The sequence below is a fragment of the Myotis daubentonii genome, chromosome 1 (assembly GCF_963259705.1).
Source record: "Myotis daubentonii chromosome 1, mMyoDau2.1, whole genome shotgun sequence".
Lineage (NCBI taxonomy): Eukaryota > Metazoa > Chordata > Mammalia > Chiroptera > Vespertilionidae > Myotis > Myotis daubentonii.
Window position 1 is genome coordinate 203048685 of NC_081840.1, and position 21885 is coordinate 203070569.

At 37.0% G+C, this 21885-nt stretch overlaps 1 protein-coding gene across 11 annotated transcripts in view; it reads left to right on the forward strand.

Annotated features, from left to right (window-relative positions):
• FRYL (FRY like transcription coactivator) overlaps positions 1-21885 on the forward strand; it is a 240071-nt gene that overhangs the window by 34319 nt on the left and 183867 nt on the right. The window contains exon 3 of one of the 11 annotated variants that reach the window (XM_059671738.1): positions 21732-21863. The exons of the other annotated variants lie outside the window; for them this stretch is intronic. The gene's annotated coding sequence lies outside the window, so the exon portion shown is untranslated. The remainder of the gene's footprint in view (positions 1-21731; positions 21864-21885) is intronic. 11 annotated transcript variants of the gene reach the window in all.

Here is a 21885-nt window from a genome sequence, read left to right on the forward strand (position 1 = left end):
TAATTCTAACCATTAATTGCATTGTGTTCTTGAGTACAGGTTAATTTGCCTTAGTAGACCCCGGCTTTCTCATCTATGAAATGGGTGAATTAAGCTAAATGATATATAAGATTTTTTTGGTGTTTTCATATACCTAACACTTTATGACCATAATAAACAAATTGATAGATTTTTTTTTTTTTTTTGAGGATACCATTTCTTCCCTAACCTGTCTCACAGAGATATTTTCAGATTATTTTCTTTGAACTGTGGGATTAGAATAAGATCCTCACTATCAGAACATTTTTCAATTAACCATTTTCTTTCGAAGTTGATGTCTTTCTTCTTTCTTTTATTCTTTTCTCTCCACATTCTTATCCTTCTCTTCTGTTGACTTCTATAGAAATTTTCTTCATTTGACTCAGATGCTCCTTGTCTGTCTTTTGTATCATATTTGTGGCTCTCAGCATGGCCCTTGACCTGGTTGGCATCCATCATTTCCAGGACACTATGTCTTAGAACAGCGGTTCCAGTCCTGGGGCCCTTTTACAACCTTCTGAACTGAGCTTGGGAGGGGGGTCTGATTCTTTAGCGGGTAGCTGAAACCAAGTAGTAAACCAGCGTTAGTTCCCCAGGCCTGGAGCCCCACAGCTCTGTGTGCTCCTCAGACCCCATCGCCTCTTCCTCAGACCTCATCCTCTCCTGGACCACTTCCATTTCTGAGGTCTTGGGAAGTTTCCTGTCATGTTCATAACCCTCTATCATGTCGCACTTTTCGAATTTGTTCTTTGTCCTTGTTATGACTTGGAGTTTCCTGGAGTTTTCTTATTTTTAGTTTTTTTCCTAGCCTCACTTGCCTTCTACTCACCCCAACCCCGTGGTCATCCTTGCAGCAGCATCTTGCATTCTCTTGCATTTTTAACATCCTAAGGAACCTGTTTTACCAAATCTCAAATGTAAGTTAAAATGCCACCTACATTCTTTTCTCCTAGTCCCAGCGGCTTGATGTGGTTGGAAAAGGTCTGTCTAAACTGGCTCGTTTCAAAGTTGGCTGCTTAGCCTTCCTTCAGAAGACCACATCCCCTGTCACCGCCAGCTTGCCTTTTGGGTCTACCTAGCATACTTCCTGACCTCTTCTTTTCACTTCAGATTTGTTTTTGGTGTCTGAAGAAGAAATCTTTTAATGGGAAATTTAAACCATATACAAAAGCAAATAGACTTGTATAATAAATAAACCCTGGTATAATGAACCCCCTTGTGCTAATCGAAGTTCAGTAATTATCAAGTCATGGCCAAATTATCTGTCTCCCACTGACTTCTCTCCCTCTCCTGTATTATTTTAAAGCAAATCTTGGACATCAGATCATTTATTTGGATTTCAGTATGTATTCTTAAAGTATAAGACCTTCTTAAAAAATATGTGTGTGTGTGTGTGTGTGCCATACACACACACACCCATGAGAGTGCTTGAGATCTTGGTTCCAGCATGTTATTAGTTTGGCTCCAATAAATTCTTATAAAATTAAATATACAGATTAACCATGATACCATTATCATCCTTAAATAAACAACGATTTTAGTATAATCACTTACCTAGTTGGTGCCAGTTAAAGCAGTTGACTGGATTAAATTAGGATCTAAGTAAGCCCTCCTTCCATTGAAATTGGTTGATTTTCCTCTTAAGGTTTCTTCCTCACCTGCACCTTCCCTTTTTGTCCTGAAAATTGATTTATTGAACAAATTGGGTCTTTGTCCTGTAGATGTGGCTGCTTCTGATTATATTTCTGTGAAGCGATTAACCTACTAATCTATCCTTCGTATTTCTTGTTAATTAGTAGTTAGATCTCGAGACATGCTCAGATTCAGGTTTGATTGCTTTTGGCCGGTGTCTGTAACAAGTGACTGTGTGGTGCACACGTCTGCTTGTTGGTGGTTAGTTGCTATTTGTGCGCATCGCTTTGGATGAGAGGTTGGCAAACTCTCTCTGTAAGGGAGCAGATAGTGTAGATTTTAGACTCCGTGGGCCATCTGGTCTTCTCTGCAGCAACTACTAATCTCTGCTGTTGTAATGGGAAAGCCGCCACAGACAAAATGTACTAGTAAGTGAGTGGCCATGGTTGTGTTCCAGGAAAACTTTACTTGCAGAAACAGGTGATGGACTTCCTGCTTTAGGTCTATTAATTAAATCATTAGGGGTTGCAAGATAGTGATATTTTAATGCTATAACTTTACTGTTCATATATCAGATGGCATGTTCTATAAAGAGACAGTATTCCTCATGTGTTGTTTGTTACCTTAGAGGTACAGTTTGTACAGTCGTACACGACCTAACAGTGTTTCAGTCAGCAAGGGACCACATATACGACGGTGGTCCTGTAGAGTTACAGGGCAGGTAAAAAAATTCGTATTGCCTAGTGACGACGTAGCCGTCATAATGTCATAGTGCAACACATTACTCACGTGTCTGTGGAGATGCAGGTGAAATAAACCTGTGCCACCTGTTGCATAAATTATATAAATTGTTGCATAGTATATAAATTATATACTATACTTTTTTGATAATTATAACAAATGTTGACTGTTACTGGTTTGTGTATTCACTATACTGTACTTTTTATCATTATTTTAGTGCACTCTTTCTACTTATTAAAAAAAGTTTGCTGTAAAACAGTATGCCTGATACATCGTGTTTATTGCGTCTCTTGTTTGCATCATGTTCTCTTGCTCTTGATTTAATCTTGTGGGCTGTTGTTGTTGTTTTTTTGTACAGTAGCATGACTGTAGCGTAGGAGCAATAGGCTGTATCCCATGTAGCTGAGGTGGGCAGCAGGCTGTACCATCTAGGTCTGTGTAAGTGCACTCCCAAGTTTCTACAGCAACGAAATCCTCTGGAGACATATTTCTCAGAATGAATCCCAGTCAGTAAGCGGCTCATGGCTGTGTAGTAGGATAAAGTTGGATAAAGGTTAAAGTTTCCCTTGGCTTGCCAATTTCAAAAAGTAAGTTGGTTATATTAGCATTCTCCAACAATGACCAATTATGGTCTTCCCTTCTCCCCCAAACTTGTTATGGACTCTTTAATTTAAACAAAAAATATGATTTGGATTTTTAAAAAATTATGTTCATTATTTTTATTGGTACTTAAATCATTTCATCTTTGGGGTGTGGGAGCTTTTTCAAGTTGCTTACTGAGTTACTTTAACATGGCTAGTCATTTTGGAAAGCTTCTTTGTCTGGTGTGACAAGGAATTCCAGGCTCACTGTGTACATATTCTCTACACACCTAATATCACCAGGTTCTCTAGAGAGTCCTGATTCTCTTATTGGGGGATGGGATTTCAGGACTACAGTCTGGGCGGGCTCTAGGGCTTCTCATTGTTAATGGATTGATCACTGTTTCTAGGCCTCTTCAGTAGTCAGAACTAAAAAATATATATAGAGAGAGAACCTCATGAGTTCATACTGATACCTCTAATTCAATGACAGCACAAAAAGATTTTAACTTACTCTTTTTAAATTGATACTTTCATCTTTCTCTCAGCTGAGAATCCTGGTTCTCAATGCGACGAGGAATAAATACAATTAGAACATTATATAATTATTTATAGTACCCCATTATACTAGAATACTGGTCAGTCTCCAGATAGCAATACCAATGTTAAAGGTTTGCTTTTGTCTGCCCTTTTTTGCTCAGTATTACATCTGTGAGATTTACCCATGTTGTATTTAATAATAGTTTGGGTTTTTATTTCATTGTCTTGTAGCATTCCATTGTGTGAAAGATCACAATTTTTTGTCCGTTCTCTAGTTAATGATTTTTTGAGTTGCTTCTGGTTTGAGATAATTATGAGTAAAGTTGCTATGAACATTCTTGTCCATGTCTTTTGGTGGACATAGGCACTTTTTCTCTTGGATATACAGATGCTCCTTGACTTGGCTTATGTCCTGATAATAAGTTAAGTCCGTAGTAAGTTGTAAGTACATTTCATACACCTAACCTAATGAGCATCGTAGCTTAGCCTAGCCTACCTTCAACATGCTAGGAACCCAATATCCAGAAAACACTGGCAGCACAGTACACTACTAGACTCTAGTGTACTAGAGTATCATTTTTTTACCCCCCTGATCGTGCGCAAGTCTGAGAGCTGTGGCTTGCAGTGGCTTCCCAGAATCATGGGAGAGTAGTGTATATATTGGGAGAAGTGTACATAGCCTGGGAGAAGATCATAATTACAACTTTGAAATGCGGTTTCTACTAAATGTGCACCGCTTTCCCACCATTGTAGAGCTGAAATATAAATGGAACCATTGTCATTCAGGGACCATCTGTTTACCCAGCGATGGAAGTTGCAGCTCTCCTTTGGACGAAGGGTACATGTCCCTAGGAATGGTTAGTCATAATACTGCGTATTAATTATCTACTGCTGTGCAAGAAATCACCCCAAACTTAGTGGCTTAACTCTGCAAACATCTCACAGTTGCGTGGGTCAGTTTCTGTAGGGGCGCAGCTTACCTGAGTGCCTCTAACTCAGGGTGTCTCCACCCTCAGTTTACGTGTCAGCTGGGGCCACATTCATCCCAAGGCTCCATTGGAAGGGACACAAAGGATCCTTTGGGGTGCTTTCAAGCGCACTCATGTGATCATTGGCAGGTCTCAGGTCCTTTCTGGCTGTTGGCCAGAGCACCCGGTCCTGGGCCCCTCTATGGGACAACTAACAACGCAGCAGCTGCTTTATAGTTTGGAGAAAGGCAGATAGGGTGTCCACGATGGAAGCCATGGCCTTTTCATAACCTTTTCCTAGCGTGCCAACCCATCACATAGGCTGCATTCTTATTTTGAAAAAAATTGTGGTAAAACGTGCATAACAAAATTTACAATTTTCACCATTTTTAAGTGTGCAGTTCATTGGCGTTAAAGTACATTCACATTTTTGTGCAATCATTACTACCATCCATCTCCAGAATTGTTTTCATCTTTCCAAACCGAAACTCTGTACCTATTAAATTATAACTCCCCATTCCTGCCTCCCCCCAGCCCCTGGCAACCACCATTGTACTTTCTATTTCTGTGAATTTGACTACTTGAGGTACTTCATAAGTGGAATCACAGAATATTTGTCCTTTTGTGACTGGCATGGTTCACTCCGCGTAACGTCTTCCGTGATCATCCATGTTGTGGCATGTGTCAGAATTTCTTTCCTTTTTAAGACTGAATAATATTCTATTGCATGTATATACTACACTTTGTGTATCCATTTATCCATTGATGGACATTTGCTTCCTTCTTTCTGTCTATTGTGAATAACACTGCCACGGACATCGATGTTTTCCATGCTATTCTTACAAACCAGTCTGAGTCTACTCCATACTTAGGAGGTAATACCTAGAGGTGTGAATACCAGGAGGTGGTGGGCTCCTCTCAGAGTGACTACCACACTGTTTAGGTCAGTCTTAATAAATTTTCTCTACAATTATGTACTAACTGGATATGGATTTAAGTTCATTTATTTACTTTTGATATTTAATTCCTGTTGTAAATATAATTTTGTTTTATAAGTATATATACTAGTTTCATAGTTTCAAAGTCAGAACCACAAAACATGGGTTTAGTCAAGGGAGTGTAAGTTCTCTGTTTTCTCTACCCTTTTCTTCCCCTCCTAAGTAATTAGATTCTAAAAGCTTTGGTTTACTTTTCCATCCTATTATTGTTTTAATGTAAGCACATATATATTCATATTCCTCCTCTCTTTTATAAATGATAAAATGCTATATACCTTGCTTTTTTTTTTACTTAATATATCCTGGCAATCACTCCTTAGTTGTAAATTACTCAATTCCTTTTTATAGCTGCATAATATCCCATTGAATGAATAAATAAACCATATTTTATTTAACCAGTTCCAAACTGATGGGCATTTGGGTTGTTTCAAATTTTTGTAAATTGGGTTGTTTGTATTCAACTGCAATGGATAGCCCTGTGCATATAAATGTCTTTTTTATGTTTTTCAGTATATATTTGGGACAGATTCCTAGATGTGGAATTGCAGGGTCAAGGGTAAACTAGTATACAGTTTTACTAGATATTGCCACATTTATCCTCATAAGAATTATATCTCTTTGTGTTCCCATCAGTAAAATATGAAAGTACCTATTTTTCTATACATGAACCTCATCAACAGAACATGACAATCTTGGGTGTTTTTTTGTTTGTTTTTTGTTTTGTTTTGCCAAAGGGAATTTCATTGTAGTGTTAATTTCCATCTCATTATGAGTGAGTTTGAACATATATTTTTTAAATGTAAAAATTTCTTTTTTATAGACATTTCAGAACCATTTAAATCAACAGATAAATCAACAGTGATTTTCTTAGATAACATACGTATTTACCTGGAGGTGCACATTGGGTTAAGAGGCATTTACATTTCTTTTTCTGTTAGCTGTCCATTTCTTTAGCCCTGTTTTCAGTGTGTTTGTTGGCATTTTCTATTTTATAAGCTCTTTACATATTAGTGATAGGAACCTTTTGTCTATGTGTTTTCTTTCTGCCAGTTAGATAGAGGTATTCTTTAAGCTGCCTTTATTTTAGCTTGCTTCATTTTGCTTCTCATCCTTTTCTGATAATGTTACATTTATTCTCCTGGCTCAGTGATCATTTAATATTTGATGACTCCACATCTATAGCTCAGACTTATTCTACTATTTTTTCAAACTCAACATGCCCCAGGTAGAAGGCGACTTTATCTGCAAACCTGATGCTCCTGTGTTCCTTTAGCAGGTAAGTGGCATTACCATTTTCCCAGTTGAGAACACGAAGTGATCTTTTGACGTTTATTTATTATTAATTCAGCAAGTGTTTGTCGAGAACCAACCAAGTGCCAGGTCTTGGGCTGGGCACTACTAAGTAACAAATAGTCCTCGTCCTAGCTTCCAGGGAAGAGTCTGATGGAGGAAAAGGTATTAAATTAATACCCAAACCCAAGACTAACTGTGGTATTTCAAGAGAATTTAAGGGTTGGGACAAGGTTAGACTGGAGAGGTTAGGGGATAGCCTCTTTGAGAAACTGACATTTAAACAGATTTGAAGGCCTATTAGGGGTTTATCTGGTGAAAAAAACCAGGGTGCCAGTTTCCAGATACAGGAAACAGTGTGGAAGGATCCTGAGGCAGGAAAGAGGCTGAGCTGCTAGGAAACAATAAGACCAGTTTGGCTGGTGTGCAGGGAGCAGGGGTGGAGGGCCTTGAGATGTGACTTGATTTACTTTGTAAACCGATCACTGGGGCGCAAGTGGAAATTGGGAGAAGCCTGGTCAGGAGGCTGTCGTTGTGAAAAGTGATGACTCTGCTGTGAGATTCTTTAGTTCTTCTTCAGTGCTTTGCTCATTCCTCCCATAGTTTTATTTCCCGAGCTCAGAAAGTTAACTCTTGACTACCCTGATAGGTCCCCACTCTGTGTTTGTCTCTGTTTCCAGTCTAATCTACTTCAGAAGATGTAATCCCAGGTCTGTTCCTGTCACCTCCTTTCTCAAAGGCTTCCTGGGATGGGTGATTTTATGTGTCAACCTGACTGGGCTACAGGTTGCCCAGAGAGCTGGTAAAACATTATTTCCGGGTATGTCTGTGAGGGTGTTTGCGGAAGAGACTAGCATTTAAATTAGTAGGCTAAGAAGACCCGCCCTCACCATTGTGGGGCATCATCCAACCCCTTGAGGATCCAAATAGAACAAAAAGGAAGAGGAAGGGCAATTTGCTTCCCTCCTTGAGCTGGGCCTTCCATCTTCTTCGGCCCTCAGACATTGGAGCTTCTAGTTTTGGGCCTTTGGACTCTGGGACTGGCACCAGCAGTACCTCCCCGCCTCCTGAACCCCACTCTACCCCCCTCGGCCTCAGACTGACAGTTAAACCACTGGCTCCATAATCATGTGAGCAATCCCTGCAGTAAGTCTCCTCTTACCTCTCTCTCTCTCTCTCTCTCTCTCCTATAGATTCTGTTTCTCTGTAGTCTCTGAACCCTGACGAATACACTCCTTCATTGTGGAAAAACGAAAGCCCACCTGAAACTGAAGTCTTGTATCATTTTCTTTAAACTCAAGTTCTGTTCCTCTGAGATTACTTTCCCTTTCTACCTTTTTTTTTTTGAGCTCATCTTCTGTCACCTCTCTGCCTCCAGAACCCTGTCTCCCCTCTTTTTCTTCCCTAAAAGCTCTGCTCAAATCCTAGTGATTCCCCTAATCCTCTTTATTTCCCCTCAGTCAGGTTGACTTCTAACCCACACACCCTAGTTTTCTGTTGTTGACATGTCATTTCTAAGAGGTATCACAGTCTGTGTTGCATTAGAAATATTGAAGTATTTGTTTTTCATTTTTGAAACTGATAACTCAATAGATGTTTGTTGAATTGTATGAAATTAGGGAGCATTTCATGTGGTAATTCCTCCCGGAAACCTTTTGTGAAAAAGACAATTCTTGAGTCCAATTTCACAAATACCTTGTATTGAACTGTTAGGGAGTAGACCTCATGTACAGATAGGGAAATCTAACTCGCCTTCTGAAACAGTTTTTAAAGTTCAGTGATCATCAAATAATAATTATGTTCTCTATAGTAGTTTGACAAAAAATATGTTTACATGGCAATATCAGAGATTTCTCACAACTTTCAGGGGACTAATGGCCCACTTAGAGCATTAAATATTTGATTTATGGTGGTGGAGAATGGCCAAATTAATCATGAATATATAGCATCTATAAATGTATCCCTGTTTTTACCTGAGGTGCCTTGTGGACTAATTGTCCACTTGGCTAACTTGTTATCAGTTATCTTGCTAGGTTAAATGTAGTCTGCACGTTGTCAAAGATTACTGTGCTTGATTCTCATATGTGATTATGTTTGTATATTAGGGCCCACTAACATGTTTTGTGTGTGTGTGTGTGTGTGTGTGTGTGTGTGTGTGTGGAGCAGAGTGCTATAATTTACTGCCAATAAGCTTGCAAAATGATATTATGTGTTCCATCTTTTTTTATTCTTAACAGATTTTCCTTGTCTCCCTCTCTTCTTCCTCCTTCCTTCTCTCCCTTTCTTCTTATAGATGAGGTTAAATCATTTTGTCTAAGTTAATATAGCTTAGTATTGCGTAACTGTACTACATACATTAGGCTGCCTATGAGGCAATTTCTCTGAAATGATAATGGAAATGGGGTTTATACAGATTTAGTTTACATGTGATTTTTCAGATATTAATCTCTTAGTCTGTTTGGATCAGCTATTTTTGTCTTCTAATATATATTGATGGAATAAAGGGGTTGGGAGATTATACTTTTGGTTCCATACTGAATGGGATTTATTTTTGTCATTGAAAATGCAGTAGGGATTAAACCTTTTAAATCTATTTACAAAAGTAAATTTCCCAAAGTCACTTCTCAGATTTTTGGTGTTTCAGCAATATTAACGAATGAGAAGTATTTTGGTTGTATTATTTTAAGGTAGAAATATCTTAATTGAAATTTTACATGTGTTTGCTTAAGATTAAATTAGGACCTTTAGATTTTGAAATATGATTTTTTAAAAAAATTAGCTTGAAACAGTAACTAAGGCAGGTGCTTATAGGTAAGAATAAAATTATCATTTGGTAATCTGATCTTCAATCAAACTGTATTTAGTTTGGAGTGATGAAAGTGTTTTGTTTTTTTTTAATACTGAGTATCTATAAAACAAATTGTTTCATGTGACTTCTGGTTTGACAGGTGTATAAAAGCCTTAAAGATAAAATTGTCATAAATTAAATATTGCATTCCACATAGGATTTATGTAACTAGCAGTGAGGGTGAAAAAACCCGAAGTGGGAGAAATGACTCCAAGTTCCTCACTTTGCACTTTCCATATCTTTTTTCCTCTCTCATTTCAAATCCTACATGAGTGTATCATTACATCGTGAATATAATCACATTAATTCAAAAGCCTGCTATGTTGTGATAAGCACTTGTTGTTTGTAATAATTCCATCTGTACCACATTGGAACTTTTCAACAGCACTTTCTGTTTAGGACAGTTTAGGAGGGATGGTCCTAGAACTGGGTGAGTCACACCACACTACAGATTCCATAAGATCACAACCTTTGTCTTATTCATTGTGTCCTTCACTACCTTAATATGCAGTTGGGCTAAGTGAAGGTAATAGAATTATGTCCATTTCTGTTTATTATACTGTACCTGGTGTTAGGTCTCTGGAAAGCTTAATTTTTGTTTCTTTATTCTTTTTCGTTTTATTATTTGTTGATTTGAGAACTGGAGTGGGGCCGGGGAGAGAGAGAAACATTGATTTGTTCCACTCATTAATGCATTTATTGGTTGGTTCTTTTTTTCCCCTTTTTACCACTTCCTCTCATCCTGGTCTTCGCAGGGTCATGGCCTCCCTTCAGGCCCCCAGGTGGGAGGCCCCCCCAGGCCCAGCCCCCAGCGTGCAGAGGGGAGCTGAGAAACTGTAGCCTCAGTCCCCAGAGCTGTGGTACTGGTTGATTCTTATATGTGCCTGGACTGAGGGTGAAACCCACAACCTTAGTGTATCAGGATAACATTCAAACCAACTGAGCTACTTGACCAGGACTTCTTTTTGCTTTCTTTTGATACATTTTCTAGTTAGTATTTACATTTAGCCTTATTATGATTTGAATGTATGTTAAACTTCTTAACAAGAAGAGGAGCAAAACCTACGGTGTAAAGTTGGTCCAGAGACAACATTCAGAAGGTATCATTCCAGTGACCCTGAACTCCTGTAAACTGAACCAAGGACCAAATACTCTTTCAACTTAGAGGGGAAATAAAAGAAAAAAAGGCATGCAGGGATGCAGGAGAAAAAGGATGATTTAGGTGGAGTGGAGGGAAGTTTCATTTTAAACCACAGTTATAGCAATTGATAACCTGTATACTGTGTCAGGTTTTTCCCTATAATGTAGAAATGTTATCCATGTCCCCACCTTTTGCCGGTGGAAGTGGGCTTCTTGGAGTGCTGCGGGAGCAAGAATTTCCTGAGGCCCCCACGGGGAGATGAGGTATCAGAGAAAGCTTTATCGGCGATGTAACACTAAGGGAGTTCCCTTCAAGGTCCCATCTCCCTCCGCCCTGCCATGGGAAAAGTCCGTTTTGTCTTCAGCCGGGCTAAGATCAAAGCCACTGCCCAGTTTCTGCCCCATGTCTGCACGGTCCAGCCCAGCGCCCGGCTAGGCCAGCTTGTGCTCCCAGCTGCATGTAGTCCATTGCCTGTGGGCTCCACCTGGCACAGGTGAGTGTGGGCCACGGAGTCAGCGAGTGTAAGGAGGCGGGAGCCGGGAGCAAAGCGAGAGGAACAAGAGAGAAAATTCTTTGTTTTGCAGATTTTAACTAGGACAGTGATGGCGAACCTAGGACACGCGTGTCAGAGGTGACACGCGAACTCATTGTTTTGGTTGATTTTTCTTTGTTAAATGGCATTTAAATATATAAAATATCAAAAATATCCGTCTTTGTTTTACTATGGTTGCAAAGATCAAAAAATTTCTATATGTGACACGGCACCAGAGTTAAGTTAGGGTTTTTCAAAATGCTGACACGCCGAGCTCAAAAGGTTCGCCATCACTGATACTAGGAGTTTATCCAACGAATCCTTCAGGATTGCACATGCTCGCTGTGACTCCACCCCTCTGGCCAATTATCTTTGTTCCCAGGTTAGACTGACAGTCAGGCAGGCACCTTCCTTACATCACTGCCCGGGAGCCCCTCTTCCTCTTTGTTGGATCCCTACCCCAGTGATTGGCAGGGAATGGACCAGTGGTTCCCTGTGGGCAGTGTAAGGTTGCAGCTTCCTGGTGAAGCTGCCCAGAAGAGCATGCTTACAATGTCTGGCCTCCCTTTGCTCACTTCCTATTATTGATATGAGCTAGCTGCTTACGATGGTAACAGACGCTGTGACATGGAATTTTTGCAGCTGATTGTATTATCGCCATTTAAACTGAGTATCCGTCTTTGAGAAACACGTTAAAGATTATTTTAAGTATTCTGGCTAAAATGGGAATGTCATTTTCATTTAACAAGTTGTTCTTAGACTTTTTAATTAATGGTAAGACATTAACAGAAAATGGTTGAATAAGCAGCTCTGTGATTTGTTGGCCATAATATGATTTCTCCTTTCCTGCCTGTTTTTTACTTTCTATAATGCAAATTTATTCTTCATGAAATATTGAGATAGATCGTGTGCTAATTATGTTTGATTGTCCTTATTTGAGAGGTCTCAAGCTTTTGTTCTGAGGTTCAGAATCAATATAAAAACGTGTTGGAAACATAATTGCATTTTAATTTGAGAACTTTATCTCATAAAACTCCATATAACCGCCTATTCTTTTAAAATATAAAAGAATCCAGATGTGCAGTATTTTTTCAGCTCATTTACTAGCTTTGTCAGTTTCCACAGCTGCAGTGTTGAACATTTATAGAAATAATGGGTTTGTTTAGGTTAAAATAAAGTTAATGTATATAAAGCACTTAACCTAGTTTCTCACACATAGTAGGTCCTCAGTAATTAGTAATTAGTTAATTTGACTTCCTAGGGTACAATTTTTAGGGTACAGTGAGCCAATTCTGAATTCTACCTTCCTCTATTTGTAATTCACTTAGACTGATTTAGCCGGTGTGGAGAAGAAAGCCTTTGGTGGGGTGGCACTTATTGACTTGTGTATGCAAGTCCTAGAGTTACTGGATGTCCTGGAATGGGATGGTAAGCTTTGTGCTATGTTCTGTATGGTCATCAATAGTGACCAACTGATTTGGAATGTTGTTTTGTTACTCATTTCGAAATGTGTTATTTTCTGTACAGAGGAAGTTGATCTGAATTAATTGCTTATTACCCTTTATAAGTTTATAGAAAGAGAGGAACTGTCAGTCAGTGTAAACCTTACAGACAAATACTTTCTTTCATAAACATGGGGAGGAGGCAATCCCCAGATTATCATTTTGGGGATAAAGCCAGGTGCTGTCGTTTAACGTATAAGAGGGCATGTGATAACACCGAACTTGGGAGCCTGTCACATTGGCCTACTATGAAATAGTCATGTTTATGAAGCCATAATATTATTTAAACTCTCTTAATCACATCTAGCCAGCTCCTCAGAGAGAAGCAGAAAGCCATTCATGTAGTTGTAGATTGTTGCCCCCGTTAGTCTTCTGGCAACAGAGGCTGTGAGCGAAATCTTTTCTGTCCCCCCCTCTACTTAAATTGATGACTTGTTCCTGATAGTAGCTTGAGCATATTTAGGTAGGTTCTCTCAAAGCATCTAAAATGTGTCATCACACTTCTGTCTTCTAGCTGATCTATAAACTCCTGGCTGGTGGCAGTGTTGTCTGTGTAATGGTTACCTTAGTGCAGATTCTGGGAGTTCACCGTTGACCCCCAGTCACTGTTCAGTGCACATCTCCCTGTGGCTTGCGGAGACTCCCCAACATTAACTGACCCAGTTACATTGGTAGACATTCTCTCTTCGCAGTTCTTTAATGAAGAGCCTCTGGAGAGGCTAACCTTCCTGTATCCTGTACCACCGCCATCATTCCCGTTCTCATCTCTTTCTCCTCTGGCAACGCAGATTCTCTATTTCCTGTATTTCTTTCAAGGAACAGTTCAAGTCCTTTTCTCCAAAGCTTTTAAGGTACCTTTAAATTTAAGTTAGGCCGAAACCGGTTTGGCTCAGTGGATAGAGCGTCGGCCTGTGGACTGAAAAGTCCCAGGTTCGATTCCGGTCAAGGGCATGTACCTGGGTTGCGGGCACATCCCCAGTGGGAGATGTGCAGGAGGCAGCTGATCGATGTTTCTCTCTCATCAATGTTTCTAACTCTCTATCTCTCTCTCCCTTCCTCTCTGTAAAAAATCAATAAAATATATTTAAAAAAATAAAAATAAAAAATAAATAAATTTAAGTTAGTATGAATTAAAATTTACATCTAAGAAAAGGTCAGAAATATCAACCAGAACTGGAAATTTGAAATTGATGCATTAAAAAACATTATATTCTTTTCTTTTTTAAAAATATGTTTTATTGATTTTTTACAGAGAGGAAGGGAGAGAGATAGAGAGTTAGAAACATCGATGAGAGAGAAACATCGATCAGCTGCCTCCTGCACATCTCCTACTGGGGATGTGCCCACAACCCAGGTACATGCCCCTGATCGGAATCGAACCTGGGACCTTTCAGTCCGCAGGCTGATGCTCTATCCACTGAGCCAAACTGGTTTCGGCAAAACATTATATTCATAAGTAACAAAAACATATGTGTAAACATCATCCCCATTTAAAAATTAAAAATTATACAGGGTAGGTTTATAGTTGTTTGTATGAAAAATAATAATAAATAAGAATAAACTGTGCTTTGTGTACTCACAACTGTAAATTACTTTGCCCCAACCCTGTATTAATTTTGGTAAAATTTTAGATTTTTTTTTCAAGTAATTCAAAACCTCAAAATAATGGGAATTTTTGGTAATGTTTATGGAAAGAGAGAGTTATGTTATTTTCAGATTGTCGTGAGAAAGTTGTCTTTTATTGCATTATATGGCATTTGATAACATATAAAAGGTACAAGGATTTACTTTACCTACACATGGTTTTATTATGATTTAAAACCAGAAATCTTTTCTGTGTACTCCTTTTTCACCCCCCCCCACCACTTCAATTAAACCATAGTAGTTAATGTATATAGGAAAAAACTTCGATGTTATTGGAATTTTTTTGGAGAAAACTTCCTTCTAAGACAATAGTAGAGACTTTGAGCCAAGAACCAGTGGACTTTAGAGTACCATAAATCATGGTTGAGATATGAAAGTTTTATATTGTTTGGTCCTCCCTGTTATTTTTCTTTTGTACTGGGCCTATGTTTAGCTTATTTCCTTACTCCTTGATAATAATATCATTAAACAGGCAAAGGGGGAAAAGGTTTTTTTGTTGTTGTTTTTTTTTAAATATATTTTATTGATTTTTTACAGAGAGGAAAGGAGAGAGAAAGAGAGTTAGAAACATCGATGAGAGAGAAACATCAATCAGCTGCCTCCTGCACATCTCCTACTGGGGATGTGCCCGCAACCCAGGTACATGCCCTTGACCAGAATCGAACCTGGGACCCCTCAGTCCGCAGGCTGATGCTGTATCCACTGAGCCAAACCGGTTTCAGCTGGTGGATCTAACTGTTAATCTGCAAGTGTTGTTTATGATGTGCCTAACTTGATACCAAGATGTGATTTAAGCACCAAGAGAATACATAATAAAACTATTTATCCAATATTCATGTGGGCACAGACAGAGGCATAATTGTATTCTTGTCGTGCACAATATAAATACTAATATTGTTTTGGAGAATCAGCATGGCATGCTGAAGCCATGGTTTGGAAAAAGGCATTGTAGTATGTTTTTATCTGTGGGAATTACTGGCAAGTGTAATTTGAGAGATTCTAAATACTGTAGTTGTTTACTTCACTTCTAAATTTGGCTAAAATATTTTTGGTTTTGTTATTTATTTATTTATTTATTTATTTTTTACTAATCATTGAATTTTTCCTTAAGACCTGTGGTAGAAGCTAAGCCATAATTATTTTATGAATTTTGATAATTATATCTTCTTTTAAAGATTAAAAATTTCCTCTCACTAAAGATAGTTTAAAACATATTTAAAGAAAGGAATAGTGGACTGAATGTTCGTTTGCCCATTCCACAGCTCCAACACTTATCGACTCTTTGTTAGCTTCTACCAACTCCCTTTCCTCAATTCCCAATTATTTTGATGCATTTCCTCTGTCATAAAACATCATCTGTAAATATTTCACGATGTGTTTCTGAAAAACAAAGACTTTCATTTCTAGACGTGTGAAGTAGAATCGTAACCTTTTTGAGGAATGTATGAAGTTATGAATCCTTAAGGTATGTTTGGGGTGTTAGAGTGATATAAAAGAAAAGGGGATCCTTTAAATGGAATAAATGGAAAAGGAGAAATACCTGATAAGCAGTGTACCAAAAAACAATAGAAAGGTTACAGTGGAAAAGCCAATCAATAGCTTTTAAGTGTCCATGGGAAGAAAAGGGAGCAATTGGCATTTTTGAACATATGTGTCCACATTCCATACAGGTCTGTACAGGAGTAAAACTAAGTGTACTTTATACTATCTGAGATGGAAATTCTGTTTCTAGATTTTTTCTTGAAGGGGGAAAAAAAATCAAAGATGAGTACAGAGACTGCAAATCAAGGTATTCACTGTAATATTTATAGCAGTGAAGAATTAAACCTAATGCTCAATAATATTGGAGTGATTAAACACACGCAATATATTTGTAAAATATTGTAATATTTTGTAACCACTAGAAATGAAATAATATACCAATTTTTTCAATGCATATTAAAGTACCCCAAAGAAATTAACCCAGATATTAACATGAATTAATAGTGGGTCTTTAGGTTTTGAATTGAGTGATATTTATTTCTTCATTATTTGGGGGGGGGGGTTAGTGTTGCAAATTTGTCTATCCGTATAATATTATTGAGTACTTCACTATGTGTTAAACACTTTTTTAGCATATTTCATCTTCTTCACTTCTCACAATAGCCTTAAGAGGTTTTATTATCCCTACTTTATAGATGAAGAAATGGACGCATAGAGAGATTGAGTATTTGATAATTTGTTTCTCCTTCTAAGTTTATTCTTTGCTTCCATATGTAGTTTTATTTTCAACAATTGGGAAGATACTATAAATACTATTTTTTTTCTAATTCTTATTTTAAAATATATGGTGAATATTGTGACATTAATAAAAATGCTTTTAAATTGATGGATAACATTTATCTTCTAAGTATACCAAAATTTTCCTATGAAGCTACCATAGAGGTTAGGGTCAAGTTTTCTGTGAAGACCAAGATTGACAAAGTGTAATTTGACAGTATAGAATTTGTGAGAGGTTCAAATGGGATAAATAGAACATATTCTATTGAAATTTGAAAGCCTTAAATATTAGAATGGAAAAATACCAATTATGAAACTATTATAAATGGCAGAGATGGGAAGTAAGCACAAGGAGGATTCTTATCAGGGGCTCTTGATCCATAATTAATTATTGTATTGTAAATTTATTTATTGTAAATTAATTATTGTATTGTAAATTTAGGTGTATGTGCATTTTGGAAGGTGAGGTGTCTAGCACTGTGTTCAGATTTTTAAAGGTATGACTCCCAAAAGCTCAAGCTAGTATTAGGATATATGTCAGCTTCTACATTTGTCCAAAAAATTACTCCTGTGTTTATGCTGAGATCAGTAGGTAGAGTATTTGTATAATAAGTTTGTGGTCGAATTCCTTTCTTTCCTTTTTTTTTTTTTTAACATGGGAATGTAATAGGGAAAATTATTCTAAATGATATATTTATTCATCATTGTATTAGAAAATGTACTCTGATGCTGTTTTAATTTGATTCAATGAATGAAACCTTAATAGAGAGCTTGCCCTTAATTTTGTGAATGGAAAATTTTGCTAATTTGTTCTTATTAGATCAAGTAGTATGACAATAACTGCTATTCTGGCTAAAAATGTAAAATCAACAAAATGTTGACAAATTGACCTGCAGGGAACATTGCTTTATCAGCACGAGAGTTAGATTTTTGCAGTGAAGCCCAGTTATTCCAGATCAGTACCATTATACAGTGTTTTCAGCAAGTGGTCTAGTGTAGTCTGTGATTACATTAGTCAGCATAATAAGTTTCTGTGCTCTTTAAAATTGAAATTTGGGAGAAGGTTAAAGAACAACAGAGAGAAGGTTAAAATGCAAGTCCATCTTAAATATTGTATAATTATAGCATTTCTAAATAAGAGAGTAAGTGAATTTCTAAAAGTCAGAGTGTGTTGGAACCAGTATTGATTTTTATGAATCAATTTTTTTCTTAATTAAAGAGATGATTGTAAATTCTTTTTTTTTTTTTGGTACATACTTTATATGAATGATTTTTACCAGTCAGACATAAAAAATACTTACTTGAGTACTTGTTTGCTGCCTGCACTTGATTATTTGTGAGTAGATTTTTTTTACATTGTATATAATCTTACATTTTCCATAATTATATTGCTATTATGAATAGGAGCTATGATTATTTTAAATTTATTTAAAAACAATTGCATCCTTGCCCTAACTGGTTTGGCTCAGTGGATAGAGCGTCGGCCTGGGGACTAAAGGGTCCCAGGTTCGATTCCGGTCAAGGGCATGTACCTTGGTTGCGGACACATTCCCAGTAGCGGGTGTGCAGGAGGCAGCTGATTGATGCTTCTCTCTCATCGATGTTTCTAACTCTCTATCCCTCTCCCTTCCTCTCTGTAAAAAAATCAATAAAATATATTTAAAAACAAAAAAGAATTGCATCCATACTGTCTGTGGTGGTGTGTGTGTGGGGGCGGGGGGGGGGGGGGGCGCGGTCTGGATGTAAGATGGTGAAGGGATTAGCCAAAGAACATATATGCATAACCCGCAATGTGGTGGTGGCCAGAGGGAAGGGTGGGCAAATGGGGAAAATGGAGACAACTGTAATAGTGCCAGCAATAAAAATGAAGTTTAAAAACAAAACAAAACACCTGTCAGAATGTTTGCATCATTTTAAAAGCCCTTGCAAGATACCCAGAATAATTAAGAGAAGGGTAAACATTTGCCTTCATAGATTCCATATCTTGGTATGTGGTTTCTTTCTTTAGTTAAACTATGATCAATTTCTAGGTCACCACACATTTTAGCATTCATGTTTTAGTATAAAATATAGTTTGAAGTAGAATTTAGAGTTTTGATCTTCAAATTGATTTGTAGTTGTATCTTTGAAGTAATTTAGCCTAATCTTTTAGCCAGGGAGCAGATCCTTTCTATAGAGTTTCTAACAATCTTTGCCTAATAAATCACTGAGCAGGGACTTTACTTCTTTATGAAGCAACCTTCTTATTAATTATGCAATAATTAAGTTATTTTTTCATTGAACTCAAATCTATTTTGTGTTAGGCACCATAACTTCCTAGTTCTCCTTTTTAAATTGTGAAGTATACATACAAATATTGAAATTACTATAATGAACATCACCAAAATTCCATTTACCCTTAATTTTTTCTTTATTTGTTTGTGATTACTATTTTCTCTATTATTGTATTATCAGAGACTCATTTATCTTGTCTGACTACAATGAATACACATAAAATTTGTGCATTTCCGTTCTTTATTATTCTAGTAATTTTGTTCAGAAAGGAAACGTGGTTAATGTGTTACTGAACACCCATTCAACTTTCTCTTTTATTTTCTGCTCTGAAGTGAAGCAAGACTCGCCTTAAAGGACCTCATTTGACCTGAGATCCTCCCAAGTGCCAGAGCTGGGCCACTGTTCTCCTTATTTATTGCTCATGGAAACTTTTAGATCCTTACTCTTACTGCAGGTTTAAAGTCTTGCCCCTTCAAAGCTTGTGTTACTTAAAGCCTTCAGTGTTGTCAAATACCAACTGACCTCCTCAAGTCACTCTTGTTTATATGACTTTTTTTCTTTTAAAATAAAAAACAACAGCATTGATCATGTGTACACCATGACCACATTTACCTAACCTCTCAAAAATATGGGTATGAAAGTACTAATAAAAACTACTCTTCCTGTGGATAGAATATTCTCCAAATTAATCAAGTGAAATTAAAAGAAAAATGAGTCCCATACTCAATTATAGGTTTGGCAACAAGATAAAAAAAGTGATTGGCATGCAAAAAACAACCCCAAACCAAGACAAAAACAACAACAAAAATCTTCATTCTTGCTAAAAATGATTATAACCTATAAAGTCAGAGAAGTATAGAGCAAATATTTTCCTGGAAGGGTAATCAAAGACATGTTCATTTTATTAAAAGGGAAAGTTGAAAATAGGAAGGTTGTATATCAACTCAGGAACTTAATGAAAATTTCAGACAAACATTGGGAAGTCTTAAAATGACACAGTGATCTGACAGTGTGGTTACAGAAACACGTATAAAAAACATGGCCCTCGCTATGTCTGAACAGAAGGTTATTCAAAAGTGAAGCAAAACAAAAGACCTAGACATGGTGGTACAAATCAATCCTCGATGAACTTGTGGCTGGCTGTACTTATAAAATTGCTTTGTTCTCCAGTAGTAATTGGCTTTGTCATTTGTCCTAGCAGATAAAGTGAAAAATATTTTAAATTTCATTATATACCAGTGCATGACTACTGCAACCACTATCTACAGAAATGATATGCTATTTGTCACATAGCTTTATTTGCTTTGAGGGAGAAATGACTTCATGAACCTAAGATAAAGTATCAAGAATTATGGCAGAATTCTAGATATCACGTTGTTAGTAGATTCAGAAATATTTGGTGGGGCTGTCCAAAATTCCACTAAGCCTGAATAGGATTGATTGTAAACAAGTGCATATGAATTAGGTTTTTGTTCGAACTCACCAGTTTTCTGGCTTCAAAAAGATTTAGTTGATTATGCCTGTGCATCAATGGAATATCATTATATTTTCCAATTCTGCTAAAGGAATTTCAAATTAAGAAGCTTACGTACAAATTAATATTTTAGAGAGTAGTTAGTCCTTTCTGTTGGGTTGAGGATTAAATTCATTAAACAGAAAAATATAGTAAGAAACCAGTTATGATTATTATAGGTATGGTACAATAGTTCATAATTCATGACCCCCTCAAAAGTATTATAATTGGACTTTGAAAAATATATATCCCAAACATTTTCTGTAGCTGGGATAAATATTAGGCCCAGAGGCTATATGAACTACTTTGCAAATCTGTTTATTTTACTGAATAAAATTAAAATATTAAATGTATTTTGGCATAATTAAGGTTTTTATGTATTGGTTTAATCGTTGGATAGTAAAAGCATTGTCACTGTAAAGAGAAGAAAGGAAGGGGAGGAACTGTAAATTAAAAGGGATTTAAAAGATACAGTAACAGTTGTCTATATGGATTTTGTTTAGATCTGGATTGGAACAATCTGTTTAAAAATCACTTATGAGCCAGCTAGTGTGGATCAGTGGTTGAGCATCAACCTATGAACCAGGAGATTACCATTCAATTCCTGGTCAGGGCACATGCCCAGGTTGTGGGCTCGATCCCCAGTAGGGGGTGTGCAGGAGGCAGCCGATCAATGATTCTCTCTCATTATTGATGTTTCTATGTCTTTCTCCCTCTCCCTTTCTCTCTGAAATCAATAAAAATATATTTTAAAAATAGTAAAAATAAAAATGAAAACCACTTATGAGACAGAGGATTTTGAGCACAGACTGGTAGCTGATGTTAAAAAGAAATTATTATTCATTTGTTATAGATATTATAATGATATTGGATTATATTTTAAAAGCAGATCTTTGCATACAGAACTATCTAAAGATGAAGTGGTAAATGTCTGGAATTTGATTCATAATAATCCAGAGTGGTGGGAGAAGGGGTTTGGGGCTAGGTGGAGATATAAATGAAACATGATTTGCCATGAGTTAATAATGGTGTGTGTTTATTATACTAGTTTTGATTTTGCATTATTTTGAAAATTTAAGAAAAATAAATTCAGAAGCAGTGTAATGCAACACTATTGAAAGAAGATAACTGCAGCACCAGGTGACATTGTTGGATAATACATTCAGAAGTAAGGATGGATATGAGCAACACACAAATGTGCTATTATAAACGTAACTAATGTATAAATCTTGTATTTTATTTTTCTTCAGAGCTGAAGCCATTTATTTGAATCTTGGATGATTAACACCTAAATGCTCAATTCTCAAAACTGCTCAAGAGTCCCACAGTCAGGATTAGATGATCGAAGTTACCACTAAGAAATTACTGTCTTGAGTCCTACGGTAAGATTATACTACATATTCT